General features: G+C 36.6%; 1 protein-coding gene and 1 long non-coding RNA gene across 7 annotated transcripts in view; one reads left to right on the top strand and one right to left on the bottom strand.

Annotated features, from left to right (window-relative positions):
• LOC147365720 (uncharacterized) overlaps positions 1 to 14919 on the top strand; it is a 219257-nt gene extending 204338 nt beyond the window's left edge. For 2 of the 3 annotated variants that reach the window (XR_015132677.1, XR_015132675.1), the window contains 3 exons: positions 149 to 178; positions 2704 to 2802; positions 14279 to 14919. This is a non-coding gene — a long non-coding RNA (uncharacterized LOC147365720). The remainder of the gene's footprint in view (positions 1 to 148; positions 179 to 2703; positions 2803 to 14278) is intronic. The other variant, XR_015132676.1, reaches the window with a different exon arrangement.
• NKAIN2 (sodium/potassium transporting ATPase interacting 2) overlaps positions 1 to 16863 on the bottom strand; it is a 1179899-nt gene that overhangs the window by 388943 nt on the left and 774093 nt on the right. The gene's annotated exons all lie outside the window — the stretch shown is intronic.

Consider the following 16863-nt stretch of genomic DNA (forward strand, 5'->3'; position numbering starts at 1 on the left):
TCCACAATTCCTTGCCACATGCCTGTAACTTCATTTAGAAATTACTCATTTGTCCTCACTCTCTTCATTGGTGATGATGATGTATCAATTCATATTCTACTGGGAACTGACTTGTTTTCTTTCTTGTTTTGTTTTGCCTTTTTTCCAGGAAACTCCAAGAACTCTAAGAAACTGACACGTAAATACTCTGGCTGAATTTTTTTTTTTTTAACAACTAACACTATGCATTTGAAATTCTACTGAACAAGGTCAAGGTGCAACCAGGGCCAAGTAACAATCTAACCCTGGCCTCAGGAGTGGTATATATATAAACTAATCAAAAACAGTCCCCCCCCACCCCCCAGCATGCACATGCACACACATTCAGTCTTTTGAGAAAAACCTGTTCACCTAATTTATGTTGTCAAATCTAGCTATTTTATGATTATAACACCACATGTAGATTTAAAAGGTAAAGTACAAAGACAATGAGGTTAAGAAAGATCTGACCTGTGCTCCACTCAGTATTTCTCATAGATAAAGAGTGTGGGGAACACAGTATGGTCATAATCACAGTGATTATTATTCTTCACCATGCTTAAAAATGTGAGTATGTTGTGAATATATTTAGTGACTTCTCCATCCACATTTTTTTCAATACCTTGAGTGAATTAGACAAAGCGACAGTGGTGAAGTCAGAAATCAACATGTGAAAGTGGTAATTTGAAGTCCTAATTTTCTTAAAGATAAAAGTGGTTGTGGAAGGTACAAATGATATGACTATTCAGTCCCCACTACTGAGATGTTTAACTCATACAAAGAAGTTTTCTAGGAACTTAGAAGTGAAAAATAAGTTTATAGTTTATAAACCATAATATGTGGAAACAATTCTATTTCTTTCCTTAATTTTGTATTCTTTCAATAATCATTTATTGAGACCCTCCCCATTTTGTACTGTGTACTATGCTAGGCACTTACATTCTTGGAATAAATTACAGTACCAACTTCAAAGAACTTATTGTATAGTGGGAAATTGGGCCTGAAAACAATATTGATTATAATGCATGATGAGTACTATCAGATGTTACCAACAATTGAAATAATAGAGAAGAGAAAATAATTCCTTTCTGTATTTTATTAACAAGCACCTCCTTCTAACTCCAATTACTGTGCCCAAGGGAAAACAGTACATAACCCCAAAATAATCCATGAAAAATAATCCTGGCGCAACACAAATTTTATGCAAACCATAATGCAGTAATCATCAGAAAAAGCTAATTTTATTATATTGCTTCCATGGTTCAGAGTTGTCTCTCAGAATCTATACCATTCCATGAAATCAAACTAGTAATCTCTCTCCATCTGCCTATAATCTTAAAATGAGATTGGAAGGCATTCAGAAATGCTAATTTGAGGCAAACTTTTTGATTCCACATTGTGCTTTGCTTTCAAATTTAACAACCAGTTAACAAAGATGCATTAAATGGTAACTGCTTACATCAGAGACCTGTCATGGTCATAGCTAGAAAAATGGATAGATAATCCCAAGTAGTTTTACTTCCCCTTTGAAAACTTATAAGTGACATGCTTGATTGTGCTGTTTAATTTTTTTATTCCACTGTGGTTTCTGTTCTGAGCAGATAATATGATTACAGAGACAAAGTACAAATACCTCATATTGCCTGGATAAGGTTATGGCTTAATTTAATTATAGTAATTTACAGCCCCATTGCACAAGGTTGTTAAAAAAAAATGTGCTGCTTGCAATGGGCAGTAGGTTGACACAAACTAACAATGTACATTTAAACTAAACTACCTCATTAAATTTTAGGATGCCATTATTCCTTGTCTTATTATTATTCTAAATACAGTATTGTGGCTTCTATGACTCATACAGAGCAGTTCATGACAGAATTAATTTTGATGCACATGGCATTAGTCATACTTTTCTTTCAATTTAAGTGATGTACAGTGCCACATATATGGTTGTCAGGTTACTTAAGGAAATTTCCAGGGTATTAGCTGACACTGTCATTAACACCAAGAATATAAACAAACATCACTGTGACTAACTCTTGGAAGATGGGAAAACAGAATTCCATGAAAGGTGTCACAATGAAAGGAGAGAGGCCTAGACTTAGTAAGAGGTCTTATGTTGGCACATTCTGAATTTCCTCTGTGACCTTGGTCAAGTACACTTTCTGGGACAGATATTCTCTTGAGCTCTCTCTTTGTCTTAATACTCCAAGACACCATAAAGGCATAAATGTCTTATAAAAAACATTCCTCTGTTTGCTTCTAAATATGAAGTGGAAACATAAAGGCAAGAAGAGCCTTATCTCCAATATACAAGAATACTGCAATTTCCCTTTTATCAGAAGGTATATTAAATCTAACAACTACAACAAGTGTTGGCAAATAAGCAAATCCAACTGTTCAAATAGATATTCCTCATGGACTTGCCACATGGTCTGCGATTCTCATATTAGTCACTCCTTTGAAATCCCTTGTTAAAAGGTCATGCCATTTGGGAAGATTAATATATTAAAATTCTTAGTAAATTAAACAGGTGGAATTTTAAGAGTGGACATATTTTCATACTTGAGAAATTTTCTCAAAGGAGGATTTTCTTGAGCCAAATATCTGAATCTATAATCAGATAAAGGTTACTCTAATAAGGCAGGAATACCATCTTTCTTCCATTTTATTTTGTTTTTCCTGCAGTGAGTGGACCTTAGTAAACAAGAAGACTATCATCTGCTAGAGTAGAGACCTTGAGTGAACAGAATCTTTGGAAGCAGATCATCTAAATATATCAAGAATGTAAGTGAGAAATTTAGATACTTCTGGACGCATGGGCAAATAAAATTGTTTGTGAGTGGGAAGGGATATTAATTTTCTATGATGATTTATCAAATACTTTAACATTGAAATTTTAAATTCCAAAGTTATGATAAGAAACACTGCTTGAAAGGTACTTGGGGGGACCCCATAAACCCGCTCATGGTTCCTTTGATTCCAGTCTTGAGCAGACTTCATGCATAACCTAGCAAAGACATCTATCATATTGGGAAATCATACACTTAAAACCACTATCTTACTTAAATTAAATTATCATAGAGGTCAGAAAAAAGATTTGTGAAGAAATACACATAGGATTAACAAAATGTAGTTTTGGATGGTGGGCAAAGCAAGAGTTGGGCTTGAAGGTCACATCCAATGAGGTATCCCAGTTGGTTCTCTGAGGAACTAAGAAACAGCATAAAGAGGATGGGGATATGAGGAAATAGGAAAGGTGATCAAACTAAGAATAAACTGTTGTTTTTCACATTCTATAAAGGATAGGTTCTCAAATCCCTTCAAAAGTGTTTACTGATTATAGTAATAAAAAGCAGCAAAAATTCCTAGAATGTAAGACAAAATTAACAATGGACCACACTTAACCTATGGATTTGTTGCTCATGACATTGTATTGCCTGGCTTTAAAAAATGTTTAGTATAAAGCAGTAGAGAGAATTGGTAAAGCTAAGATCAATATATGACTATACAGTATTCTGGCCTGGAAAATTCCATGGACTGTATAGTCCATGGGGGTGAAAAGAGTCGGATACAACTGAGTGACTTTCACTTACACAGGAGAAGAGCAAATAAATGTGAAAAAGGTTGTTACTAAAAACAAACAAAACAAGATACATTGCACACATTCAAAATGAAAGAGTAATAAGAGTTTTTTTTTTTTTTCAGTATTTCTCTCTTCGAGACATTTATCCACTTCCCATTTCTACTTCTACTTCATAAACTATCTTTTTTATTATACCAAATATTTCACAAATGAGTTCCTATGAAATCCTGCTGTTGTGACATTCCAATGTTGAGGAGACAAACTTCATATTTCTTTCCGCTGACTAGCAAAATCATTTTGGGAAATATTCAGCACGCTTCCTATGTTTCAATCTATTTCATTTTATTTTATTGAAGTCCTTACTCTCTTATTACTTTCTATTCCTTCTAACATGTAAGGGATGAGTGCAAAAAGCCCTGGGTTAAGAGCTAACATAAAGAATGAAAATAGAAACTCAGCAATCTGTAGTGGCAGCATGTTTAAGAAGAAGGTGGGTCAGGCACAATAACTAAGACAAAACTCTTCCACTCAGCTTTATGAAAGAAATCCACATGCCTAAAACTTAAGAGACAGAGTTATCATCCAAGTAATTATACCTCTTATGAGTCTTCATAGCATCAACCTGCTGCTGCTAAGTCACTTCAGTCATGTCCGACTCTGTGAGACCCCATAGACGGCAGCCCATCAGGCTCCCCCGTCCCTGGGATTCTCCAGGCAAGAACACTGGAGTGGGTTGCCATTTCCTTCTCCAATGCATGAAAGTGAAAAGGGAAAGTGAAGTTGCTCAGTCGTGTCTGACTCTTAGCGACCCCATGGACTGCAGCCCACCAGGCTCCTCCGTCCATGGGATTTTCCAGGCAAGAGTATTGGAGTAGGGTGTCATTGTTGCCTGCAAAACTTGTAGCACACCAGATCATAAAGAAAGAGACTTGACCTTGACTTGAAGATACGGTTTGCCCAAATACCTCACTCTATAGATGGGGATTTGAGTTGCCAACCTGCACACAGGCAGGGCTTTACTAGAGGAGGGCTCAGGCAAAAGCAAACTTAGATCACAGGCTGGAAGGTCACTGGAGGGAACCCCAAAAAGCATACTCAACCGTCACTACTTTGATGAGGCCAGTAGGAGATGTAACACTTAGGAGAAATAAAATGTATAATACCAGGACAAAGGAACCTTCATTCCTTATAATACATGAAGGTCCTCACTTCTCTTTGGTTGAGAAGCATAGGGAAGAGGGGGAGGATGGAGTCTGTTCATGCTAACTACTTATCACTTGTTGGTAAAATGGGTAATGGAATCTGGTGCAGGGCAGTGGTCCTCAAACTTTAAGGAAGCATCTGAATCACTTGCATTAAACATAGATTTCTGATTCAGTAGATCCAAAGTGCAACCTGAGAATATGTATTTCTAACAAGTTTCTAAGAGATGCTGCTGCTGGTCTCCCGATCATACTTTGAGAGTTACTGTTTTAGGGAATGGCAAGAACCAGAGTGAGAACAGCTTAATGCTTAGCAGAGCCATTTCTGATGCCCAGCTCAAGTCATGAGTAATGGTTGAAACAGATTTCCTGAGCCCTGGGGCTGATGTATGTTAGCCAGGAGGCATAGGCATCTTTTGATTATGTACTTGTTCAGAAGGAGCTCCTTTTTATATGTACACAAGGTACTTTCTATGCTGCCAGGAGTCTTGCTGAAAACAATATAAGCACTCTTATTTAGGGCATTGTTATATGCTGGGCTCCCTGCTTGAAGACATACACAGAGCCTATGTCAACATGTATGTATACATTCATATATGCTAATGTATTCATAGACACACCTGTGTATATTTATTCATGTATGTATCAGGTACATATGCATATATGTGTGTTCTTATCCCTGTACAACCCTGCCTTGGAGGATTTTTATATGTCCATATAAGTGTGTGTACACATATGTATAGGCATATCTCAGAGATATTGAGGATTCAATTCCTGACCATTGCAATAAAGTAAATATCACAATAAAGTAAGTCACACAAATTTTTTTGTTTCCCAGTCATAAAAAGTTATGTTTAACCATGGACAAATGAAAAGGTAATTGACTGAATGTAAGAAAATATTTGCAAATGATATGGCTAATAAAGTGTTTATATCCATAATATATAAAACAGCTCATATAACTTAATATAAAAAATTGGGTAAAAGAGCTGAATAGACATCTTCTGAAGAAGATATACAGATGGCCAATAGGCATATGAAAAGGTACTCAACATGACTAATCATCAGAGAGATGCAAATCAGAACTCCAGTGAGATGTCACCGCACACTTGTCAGAATGGCAAGGATGTAAAGAAGAGGGAACCCTTGGACACTGTTGGTGGGAATGTAAATTGGTGCAGCCAATGGGAAACTGTATGTAGGTTCCTCTGAAAACAAAGAAACAAAACAAATATATGATCCCATAGTCCCACTCCTGGTATACAGACAAAGAAAGTGAAACACTAACTTGAAAACATACATGTACTCCAGTGTTCATAGCAGCATTATTTACAATAGCCAAGATACGGAAGCAACCTAGTCCATTGACTGATGAATGGAAAGAAGATGTGGTATAGATGTACAATGGAATAGTACTCAGCCTCAAAAAAGGACGAAATTCTGCCAATATGAATGAACCTAGAGGCTATTATGCTCAGCAAAATAAGTCAGATAGAAAAAGACAGTACTAAATGTTATCACATATATTTGGATTCTAAAAAAAATGAGTATAACAAAAACAAACTCACAGATATAGAGAACAAACTAGTGGTTACAAGTGGGAACAGGGAAGGGAGAAGGATAGGAGAAGAAGAGGTACAAACTACTGTGCAAAAAATAAGTAAGTTATAAGGATATATAGGGGCTTCCCGGTGCTGCTCGTGGTAAAGAACTCACCTGCCAATGCAGGAGACATAAGAGACATGGGTTTGATCCCTGGGTTGGGAAGATCCCTTGGAGAAGGAAATGGCAACCCACTCCAGTATTCTTACCTGGAGAATCCCATAGACAGAGGAGTCTTATGGGCTACAATCCATGGGGGTCTCACAAGAGTCAGACAAGGATATATTGTACAGCATGAGGAAATACAACCATTATTTTATAATAACTTTAAATGGAGTATAATCAACAAAATATTGCAGCACTATGTTGTATACTTGAAACCAATTGAATATTGTAGGTCAAATATATGTCAATAAAAATAAAAGCTATGTTTACATAGTACTGTATTCTATTAAGTATAAAATAGCATTAAGTCTAAAAAAGTACATAACTTAAACAAAAAATACTTTATTGCTAAAAAATGCTAACCATCCTCTGACAATGCCAGGTTTTCAGACTTCCAATCTGCAAAAGTGGAAATATCTGTGAAGCACAATACAGCAAAGTATGCCTGTAACCTGTTATCTCACAAAAACCTTCCTTGGAGATTTTATACTCTATTTTACAAATAAAGGGAATGAAAGTTTGGAGTCAGAAGTTAATCTCCAGAGTTGCCCAACAAGTATAAGAAAGCAATGGAATTCTGACCCAAGTCTTTGACTGCCACAAAACCTCTTATCTTATTACCATCTAGTGAAAGTCGCTCAGTCGTGTCTGACTCTTTGCAACCCCATGGGTAGCCTGCCAGGCTCCTCTGTCCATGGAATTCTCCATGCCAGAGTACAGGAGTGGATAGCTGTTCCCTTCTCCAGGGGATCTTCCCAATCCAGGGACTGAACCCAGGTCTCCTGCATTGCAGGTGGATTCTTTATCATCTGAGCCACCAGGAAAGCCCTACTACTGTCTAAGGTAGTATGACATAAATTCTTAAAATGTCCTATATTCCTAAGGAGACTGAATCTCAGAGCCATCCTACGTGTGTGTGCTCAGTCACTCAATCATGTCAGACTCTTTGTGACCCCATGGGCCATAGTTCACCAGGCTCCTCTGTCCATGGGATTTTCCCAGCAAGAATACTCGAATGGGTTGCCATTTCCTCCTCTAGGGCATCTTCCAGCCCCAGGGATCAAACTCGTGTCTCCCACATCTCCTGTTGTGGCAGGAGGATTCTTTACCAGTGAGCCACCAGTAATTTGTCTTTTCCAACTCTATTGGGGATTGGAAGCCCAGAAATTCTGATTGAAACATAGAGACAACAATAATAAAAAATAGTAAATAATTTTTCTGATTATAGTAGATAATGACTTAGGAACAAACTTGTAATCCTGGATCACCTAAGAGTTTTAGGGTTTCACTAATTCCATATATAGAAGTGTTAAGTCACTCAGTTGTGTCCAACTCTGTGTCACCAAGGACTACAGCCCACCAGGCTCCTCTGTTCATGGAATTCTCCAGGCAAGAATACTGGAGTGGGTTGCCATTACTTTCTCATGTTCCCCTTGAATTTGGTTGGTTGACTTTTCTCCTTGAATTAGTTTGGACTTATCTGTATTCCATAAATGTAGTTAAGTAAAAAGATTCCATTTGATGTCTGCTTCAAAACGTAAGATCATAGAATTCTTGGTACTTAGGATAAACTTCGTTTAGAAGCATAGACCATAAATATTATAGATGAAAGGAATCCTTGAAATAATCCCAATTAAAGGTTCCTGCACTGTGAGTTCATGAAACTAATGGGTTCCTGAGGGTCCCAAAGTGGTTTCTAGGATACACAGCATCTTTTTGAAATGAAATTATTTCTGACTATGTTGATTTCTCTGAGTAGCTATTCCATAACTTTCTGAGTTAGCCATGATCTAATGATTTTAGAAACATGTATCAGTCTAACTACCTTTAAAAAAAAGAAAGGAAATGTAACCAGAGCTGTCACTTAGGTAGTTGGGAAGTGCACTTAGGCTCAGTGTTTCTAGATTGGTCCTCTTGACATATCTTATGTTGACTTCCTATGCTAAGCCCTTGAGCTATTGAAGATTTCATCACAGAGTGCTAGGAAATTGTCTATAATCTTAACCACTATTTTGAGTTTTTCTAAACATGGCTGCGAAGAGTTGACTCATTGGAAAAGACTCTGATGCTGGGAGGGATTGGGGGCAGAAGGAGAAGGGGACGACAGAGGATGAGATGGCTGGATGGCATCACTGACTCAATGGATGTGAGTCTGGGTGAACTCCGGGAGTTGGTGATGGACCGGGAGGCCTGACGTGCTGCTATTCATGGGGTCGCAAAGAGTCGGATATGACTGAGCAACTGATCTGATCTGATCTGATTGGTTATAAAATTTTAAAAAGCCACCTTATCTCATTTTAAGTAATCTATATACAGTATTATTTATAATATTTAATATGATAATTTATTTGTAGCACTTCATTTTATATTTTTGCTACTATATACAATTTTCATTTCCTTAGAGATTCTAAAATTCAAGATTCTCATGCAGTTTCCAGTTCTGCCTTTATATAGATTAAAATCCAATTTTATAAACTACAATGGAAATAGAAGATATATTGTTATTCATAATTTATCTTATTACTCATATTTATTTATTGTCCTTTCTCTATTGCATGACATTTTTTCCAATTCTGAGTATAGACTAAACAGGTTCCTTTTTTTTTTTTCTTTTTCTGGGTCTGAATTAGAAAGTCAAAAGTTTAAAATATATTTACCTTCATTTAAATTGGAAATATAAGTGCTAAGAAATATAAGTCTTAATGCTCAGAGTTGGAAAGATAAGCTGTAATGCTATTTTCACTCTATTTTCTGACTTGATTTGCTCTATTACCTGCACTTACTGTTTTGTGACTCAATTCCCACATTTCTTGGATGTGATTATCTCTTAGTGAAATGCATATGACATATAGATGCAAAACACATTTTCTTTCCTTTTATTCTTTCATGGCTATGGCACATAAAGTGATGTTGGCGAAAATAAAATTCACATGATCAAAACTTGACAGATTCACTGCAGTAGAGGCATTTTACGATAAAGCAGTTATGATTTATGCTTTGTTAGTCTGACTGGTATTACATACGGTGTTTACATACGGTGTGTCTTATACAGAGTAGCTGATTACCACTGTTATTAGCAGGAATATTTTAAACATAAATAACATAAAGGGAAATTGATGCCATATAAAACTATTTGATCATATACCACCCACACATATTTTCAATGGAGTCAAATATTATATCAAAATCACACATCTTTCTTAGTAATTATGAATCATAGAAGCCAGTCTTATTTTTTTTAAACAGGCTCACAAAATAAAATCAGTTCTGTGATGGCAAGTGTTACTTTCCCTATTCTTTGCTTAAATAAAGAATTAAAAAGATTCTGTCAAAGGTTCCACCTGTCAGAATGTAAAACTCCCAGGGATTCACTAGTCCACACAAACACAAAGATGGAGGAGCACGACCCATGTGGTTTACACTTTGGGTATAGTGTATGTTTGTGTTTTCAAAGGCAGTTGGACATGCTCCGAGAAATTGTACATTTTAGACATCATATTGTTATTAAATTATGAAGGAATTTTACTGCACACTTTAGAAAATATATCGGACCAAAACTGTTTTGAGAATCAAAAACAAATCATTTAAATTAATGACATCTATTATGAGATGTCAACCATAATCAGTTTCAATTAGATTCCCAAAGAATGTCAGAGTGGCTCAGTCCTTGAAGGAATTGCTATGGTTAAAGATCTGTCTGCATGCTCATTATAAGTTTAATTTTTGAAAGGTTTATAACTCAGCCAGTTTAATTTGCTTTGGGAAGAGACTTAGCACTCTGCTTTCTAACCCAGATATATTTTTGAGGGTTTAAAGTGTATATATTTAAATTGCTTTGGCTTTTCAGTTATGTGAACTTTTCTTTATTATTGTCTCCCTAACAAACATTTTTCACTTTTCACTTTCATGCATTGGAGAAGGAAATGGCAACCCACTCCAGTGTTCTTGCCTGGAGAATCCCAGGGATGGGGGAGCCTAGTGGGCTGCCGTCTATGGGGTCGCACAGAGTCGGACACGACTGATGTGACTTAGCAGCAGCAACAAACATTTTTAGATTTTTATACCTAATCATTCCCCATAAAAATTTTAATCCCACTGATATCCTTACATCTGTATCTGTACTAAAGCTCTTTGGAAGGCCTTGAACACATATCATAACTAATCTTTTAAAATTCTTACCTCAATAAACCAATTTTTGCTGTCTTGAGAGAAAACTGCAACCCCACTGAGACATGCATGATCTATAGCAACACTATCGATCTTTGGAGATCCACAGATTTCAAGATTTCTTTATTTATTAATGAACACATAAAGGAATTTCTTAAAGTCAGAATAAATTCTAAAAGAATGAAGTTCACTTATCATCTGCTTTGATATAAAATGACCTGGTAATAACCTTTCAAAATAATTCTTCACTAAATCTTTCAAATAGGTAGGACACACTTCTGTACCTACCTTTCAATACAGATTAAAAAGTCTGGATGAAAGATTTGGAAAATAGAATTTAGAACAATTAACTTATTAGCAGCTGATTAAGATAATACTGTCAGAGATTTAAATGAATTACAATTTTTACTTGATATTGGCAGATGCAATTGAATTACTCTAAACAGGAATTTGACAAATTGATATCTAATACAGTAGGAGATAAAAATATCTGCATTTATAGAATAAAACAATTTTAGAGCAGGAAGAGAACTGTGGTCCATTCTTCCCTGATACTTTTACAATGCTGTAGAATCTGAGAGCCAAGTGTATTACCAGAGTCATATAATGCCAGCTCAAGCCTGGGAGTAAGATTTTCTTCTTCACAGCCCTGAGTACTTGTCATAATTCTTAAGATAATGTCTTTCCTTTGGAATGTCCCACTGTATAAAAATTTGATATCTCTAACTTTCCAGGAAATAAATCACTTATAAACAGTGTTCTTCTACATGTCTAGTGTCACTTCCAACAAGAGTTTATAAGCTTCTGTGAACTCTCTTTGGATTGCACAATCTCTTCTTTGACATATATAAGTCATACTAAATGATCGTTGTATTGAGTTCAATATTCGGTTGATCAGTTCAGTTGACCAATTCAATTGATCATTGACTCAATATTCAAAAAACTAAGATGATAACACCTGGTCCCATCACTTCATAGCAAATAGATTGGAAAACAATGGCAACAGTGACAGACTTTATTTCCTGGGCACCAAAATCACTGCAGATGGTGACTGCAGCCATGAAATTAAGAGACACTTGCTCCTTGGAAGAAAAGCTATTACCAACCTAGACAGCATATTAAAAAGCAGAGAAATTGCTTTGCCAACAGAGATCCATCTAGTCAAAGCTATGGTTTTTCCAGTAGTCATGTACAGATGTGAGAGTTGGACCATAAAGAAAGCTGAGCACTGAAGAATTGATGCTATTGAACTGTGGTGTTGGAGAAGACTCTTGGGAGTCCCTTGGACTGCAAGGAGATCAAACCAATTAATCCTAAAGGCAATCAGTTCTGAATATTCATTGGAAGGACGGATGCTGAAGCTGAAGCTCCAATACTTTGGCTACCTGATGCGAAGAACTGACTGATTGGAAAAGACCCTAATGCTAGGAAAAATTGAAGGCAGGAGGAGAAGGGAATGACAGAGGATGAGATGGTTGCATGGCATCACCAACTCGATGGACATGAGTTTGAGCAAGCTCTGGGAGTTGGTGATAGACAGGGAAGCCTGACATGCTGCAGTCCTTGGGGTTGCAAAGAGTTGGATACGACTGAGAGAGTGAACTGAACTGAATTGATCATTTATAAGGCAACTTAAAGCTTCCTTCTTGTGAAAGTTACTAGATTTCAGAAATTTGTTATTGAGAACGATTTCATACAGTCTAGGGAAATTGCAGACATTAGGTTTCTATCAGCAAATCAATGATAATAAGTAGAATAATTTCAAAGGAATTTTAGGAATAAAAATATCTTTAGAGATGACTTCTCAAAGCAAATTCAAGTGGAGAAACTTAAGGTCCTACTTCTAGTAAAGCTGATGCTAAAAACAAGCTATTGATGATGATGATGGTACCTCAACTTCTTAGAAATAAAGCAAGTCTAGAATTGCATTTTTAGTTATAAAATACTATAAAATTTAATAATCATCAGGAAAAGTAAAGATATGAAATGTCAAATACTTGTACATAATCTGAATAATACCTGCTCCTTTACATTTCACATACTCTTTTCACATACTGTAGGCTTCTTCTAATGTACTTGGAAACCTACGAATCAAGGTCTGAAGGTGCTGTAACAGTAGCCAATGTTGAACTTTATAGTTTTTTCTCTTTCTAGCTGAAGAGTAAGTTGTAGCTGGCAGTAAGCCATCTGTTCATTAAATATTTTAAACCCTGAAATAAAAGGCATCTCAATATGCTGTGCAGACATTCCAAAAAACAAAACAAAACTTCATTACCACACTTAAACTGAATCAGCATTTAACAAGGTATTAGCAAGGTCTATGCATTGTGATGAACGAACAAAGCAAATGACTTCAAAACGTGAGCAATGGTGCCAGATTCTAAAATGCGTTCAAATGCTTTGAGGTTAAAAAACTGTCTTGCTGTATATTGATTTCAGCAAATAAGTGATTCAATAAAATTCAATAAAATAAAAATTTTAAAGCTTTTAATTGTTCACCCACTTCCATGCCATGATTTTTGCCACTGACAGAAATCTTTCTGCCATATCACTATATAAAGGATTGCACTGTAGGCGTGCTTTTGCTGAGACAATATGGTAGGGAAAACTCTATGTGATGACCCATCTCATCCCAGAAATTGTTAGGTTCCCATGTGATTTCCTAAAACAAAATTTTTATTTTATAATAGTTTTAAATTTAGCAAAAGGTTGTGAAGATAGTACAAAGAGTTCCTGTATGCCTTACAACCAGTTCCCCTATTATTAACATCTTACATTCAGTTCAGTTCAGTCGCTCAGTTGTGTCTGACTCTTTGCGACCCCATGAATTGCAGCATGCCAGGCCTCCCTGTCCATCACCAACTCCCCAAGTTCACTCAAACTCACTACCATCGAGTCGGTGATGCCATCCAACCATCTCATCCTCTGTCGTCCCCTTCTCCTCCTGCCCCCAATCCCTCCCAGCATCAGAGTCTTTTCCAATGAGTCAACTCTTCGCATGAGGTGGCCAAAGTATTGGAGTTTCAGCTTTAGCATAATTCTTTCCAAAGAACACCCAGGGCTGATCTCCTTCAGAATGGACTGGGTGGATCTCCTTGCAGTCCAAGGGACTCTCAAAAGTCTTCTCCAACACCACAGTTCAAAAGCATCAATTCTTCGGTGCTTAGCTTTCTTCACAGTCCAACTCTCACATCCATACATGACCACTGGAAAAACCATAGCCTTGACTAGACGGATCTTTGTTGGCAAAGTAATGTACGGTACATTTGACAGAACTACTAAGTACACTTCAATACATCATTATTAATCAATATCCCTACTTTATTCAGATATCCTTAGTGTTTACCTAATATCCTTTTTCTGTTCCAGGATTGCATGTGGAGGACCACATTATATTTAGTTATCAAATCTCCATATACTCCTCTAGATTATGACGGCTTCTTAGACTTTCCTTGCTTTGGATGACCTTGACAGTTTTGAGGAATACTGGTCAGACAATTTTCAGCCTTTTGCTCAATTTGTGTTTGTCTATTATTCTTAGGATTCAACTGAGATAATGTGTTTTTGGGGAAGAAGACCACAAACGGAAAGCACCATTCTTATCACATCCTATCAAGACTACCTGCTATCAACATGACTAGTGATTTTAACCTTGATCATCTGACTGAGATGGTATTTATAAGTTTCTTCACTGTAAAGATATTTTTCCTCCCATATCCATATTATACTCTGGAAGGAAGTCACTCTGGGTAGTCTCCACTTAAGGAATGGATAGTTATGCTCCACCTTCTGGAAAGCATAGTATCTATAAATGTGATTTGAAATTTTCTGCACAGGAGAGTATTTCTCCAATCTACCTATTAAATAATTTATTTATATTAGTATAGACTCATATTTGAGTTTTAAACCAATACTGTTATTTAATTTTTTCTAAGTTGTTCCAGCTTTGGCCATTTGGAGCTCTTTCTATTGGCTCCTACATTCTTTTGGCATGCCCTCATTGGTGTGTGTGTGTATGTGTGTGTGTGTGTGTGTGTGTGCTTTCTTACTTTCTGTACTACCAGATATTCTACACTCATTTTGCATATTCTTTGCTGTAACCCTAGAATCAGTCATTTCAAGGAACCATTGGCTCCTTTTATTTGAGATTGGCATTAAAAAACGATGGGTATGCTGAATGCATCATCTAGTTTTTATTTGATAAATATAGTGAGGTTTGTCAAACAACATTGTTTTCTGGTCTAATAGTATAACTAATACTAAGACAAATACTCTTCTTTTAAAAGCCATTTCCTTATACCTGTTAATATAGAATATACTCGACCTGTAAACACTTTAGGGAACAGCTTTCTGTGCTTTATTTAAGAGGAGGACAATCATTGTGAGATGAGCATAATGTTTACTGATATAAGAGGAAAGTTGCTGCTTGGGTTAGAATTGTCCTTCTCACCTTTCACCCGTGTTAGCAGATAATAGGCTTTGTGCTCATTGCCTCAAGGGAGAAACTGTGGCAGAGCAGAACCCAAAATAACTTGCTAGTCTCCCTGGGTTTGTGTTCAAAGCACTGAAGACCTTTGTAAAAGGATAATTATTGACATTTTCAAGGCGTTTTGACCAGATCATGAAAGAAAACCGTGGAATTCTCTCCCAAACATCCAAAGAGGATGAGAGTGAGATAGAGACAAAAGCCAGAGAAAAGTATTTTAGAGGATTAGGCAGAGGTAGCGCTACTGGGGAAGTGCCAGACAGGTAATTTGAGGCAGACAGGATCACATGCATCTGGCAAAAGATTCTTGGCTCTCACAGGCAGTACCAAGTAGCCGAAAACTAACAGGCCCCCAGAAGTGATGAAATAGACATGTCATGGCTAACCTGCATGGGCCATTCATCAGAGCAGATGGCCCAACTTCCTCCTCTTCCTCAGTATCCTGACACCGTGGAAGACATTGGGGACACAGCAGAAACCTGGTGTGGGCCCTTAAAGGGAGGTTCAGAGTTAAAACACTAAGTTGGGCTTTGGAACACTAAGGCATATTTCTAGTTCATTTGCCTTTGTGCACAAAGACTTACACCCACAGTAGCTCTTACATTCTCCTTACTTTGATTAAGGATTAGAGCAAATCTATCACCCCTTGAAAGAGATTTATAAGGGATGCTTTTTAAGTACTTGGGATATTTGACAGAAAGAATTAGTGCAGAGTGGTACAGCTTTTCCTTAAGATTATTTAATTTTGGTTGGAAGTCTGAGACCCAGTATTAATAAAGTGCTTCCAGCCCAAAGGGTGACACAGATTAAGAAGGTTGAGTATGTGGTTAAAAACAGATTTTTATGTTTTTGATGTTGTCAAAATAACTGCCATGAATAGAAGGCTGCCTAAATTTATATCTGGGGCTCACTGTTTTCAGGAGATATTGTTTCAGGACCTCTGGTTGTCTGCATTTCAATGTCATGTGTGTGAAAGAAGGAAAACAGGGGTACAAATAGTCTCCACTTCATTGTATTAAGTGGAGTGAGTTCCTATTTGCAAACAGGTTGGAATATAGTAAGCAAGATATAAGTGATCCCTGAATAAAGATAAGTTACTTGAGCTACATAATTAGGTGCCGTCTTCATATATACTTCCTCTGTTAGCACAATGCATGTAACATCGTTTAAAAAAGGAGATCTCTGAACAATTTAAAGTTCTAACACTGACTAATACCTAACTGGTTTCTAAACTTTATATCTGAGAATTTTGATTATATTTTTGCTTTTGATTATTTTAGCAACTAATACTATGCCTTAAACATGCCTGTCAAAAATCAGGCATGTTTTTTTCTTTTGTTCTTAAACACCATGCACACACATACACACTTACATACAGGTGCCTGCCTGAGTTCATTAAAGAAATAGGTTTGATAGATTTAAAGCTTCCTTCAAGCCTTTTGAATGAGATTCACATGGCTCAGTATTTGACCAAGAGGCAGATGCTAGTCAGAGCTTGGCTTACTTAGAAAAAAACACATTTTTTTTCTTGTAAGATATAAACACCAAAGAGATAGACGTTTTTACTTTGGGGCTGAAAAGATTTCCATATCTTGCCAATTAGGATTAGCTTTGTTTTAAAGTCCAAGGATGAGAAATTC

This window comes from Bos grunniens, chromosome 9, assembly GCF_055505025.1.
Source record: "Bos grunniens cultivar Pamir isolate PY7600 chromosome 9, Bosgru_T2T1.0, whole genome shotgun sequence".
NCBI classification, from domain to species: domain Eukaryota; kingdom Metazoa; phylum Chordata; class Mammalia; order Artiodactyla; family Bovidae; genus Bos; species Bos grunniens.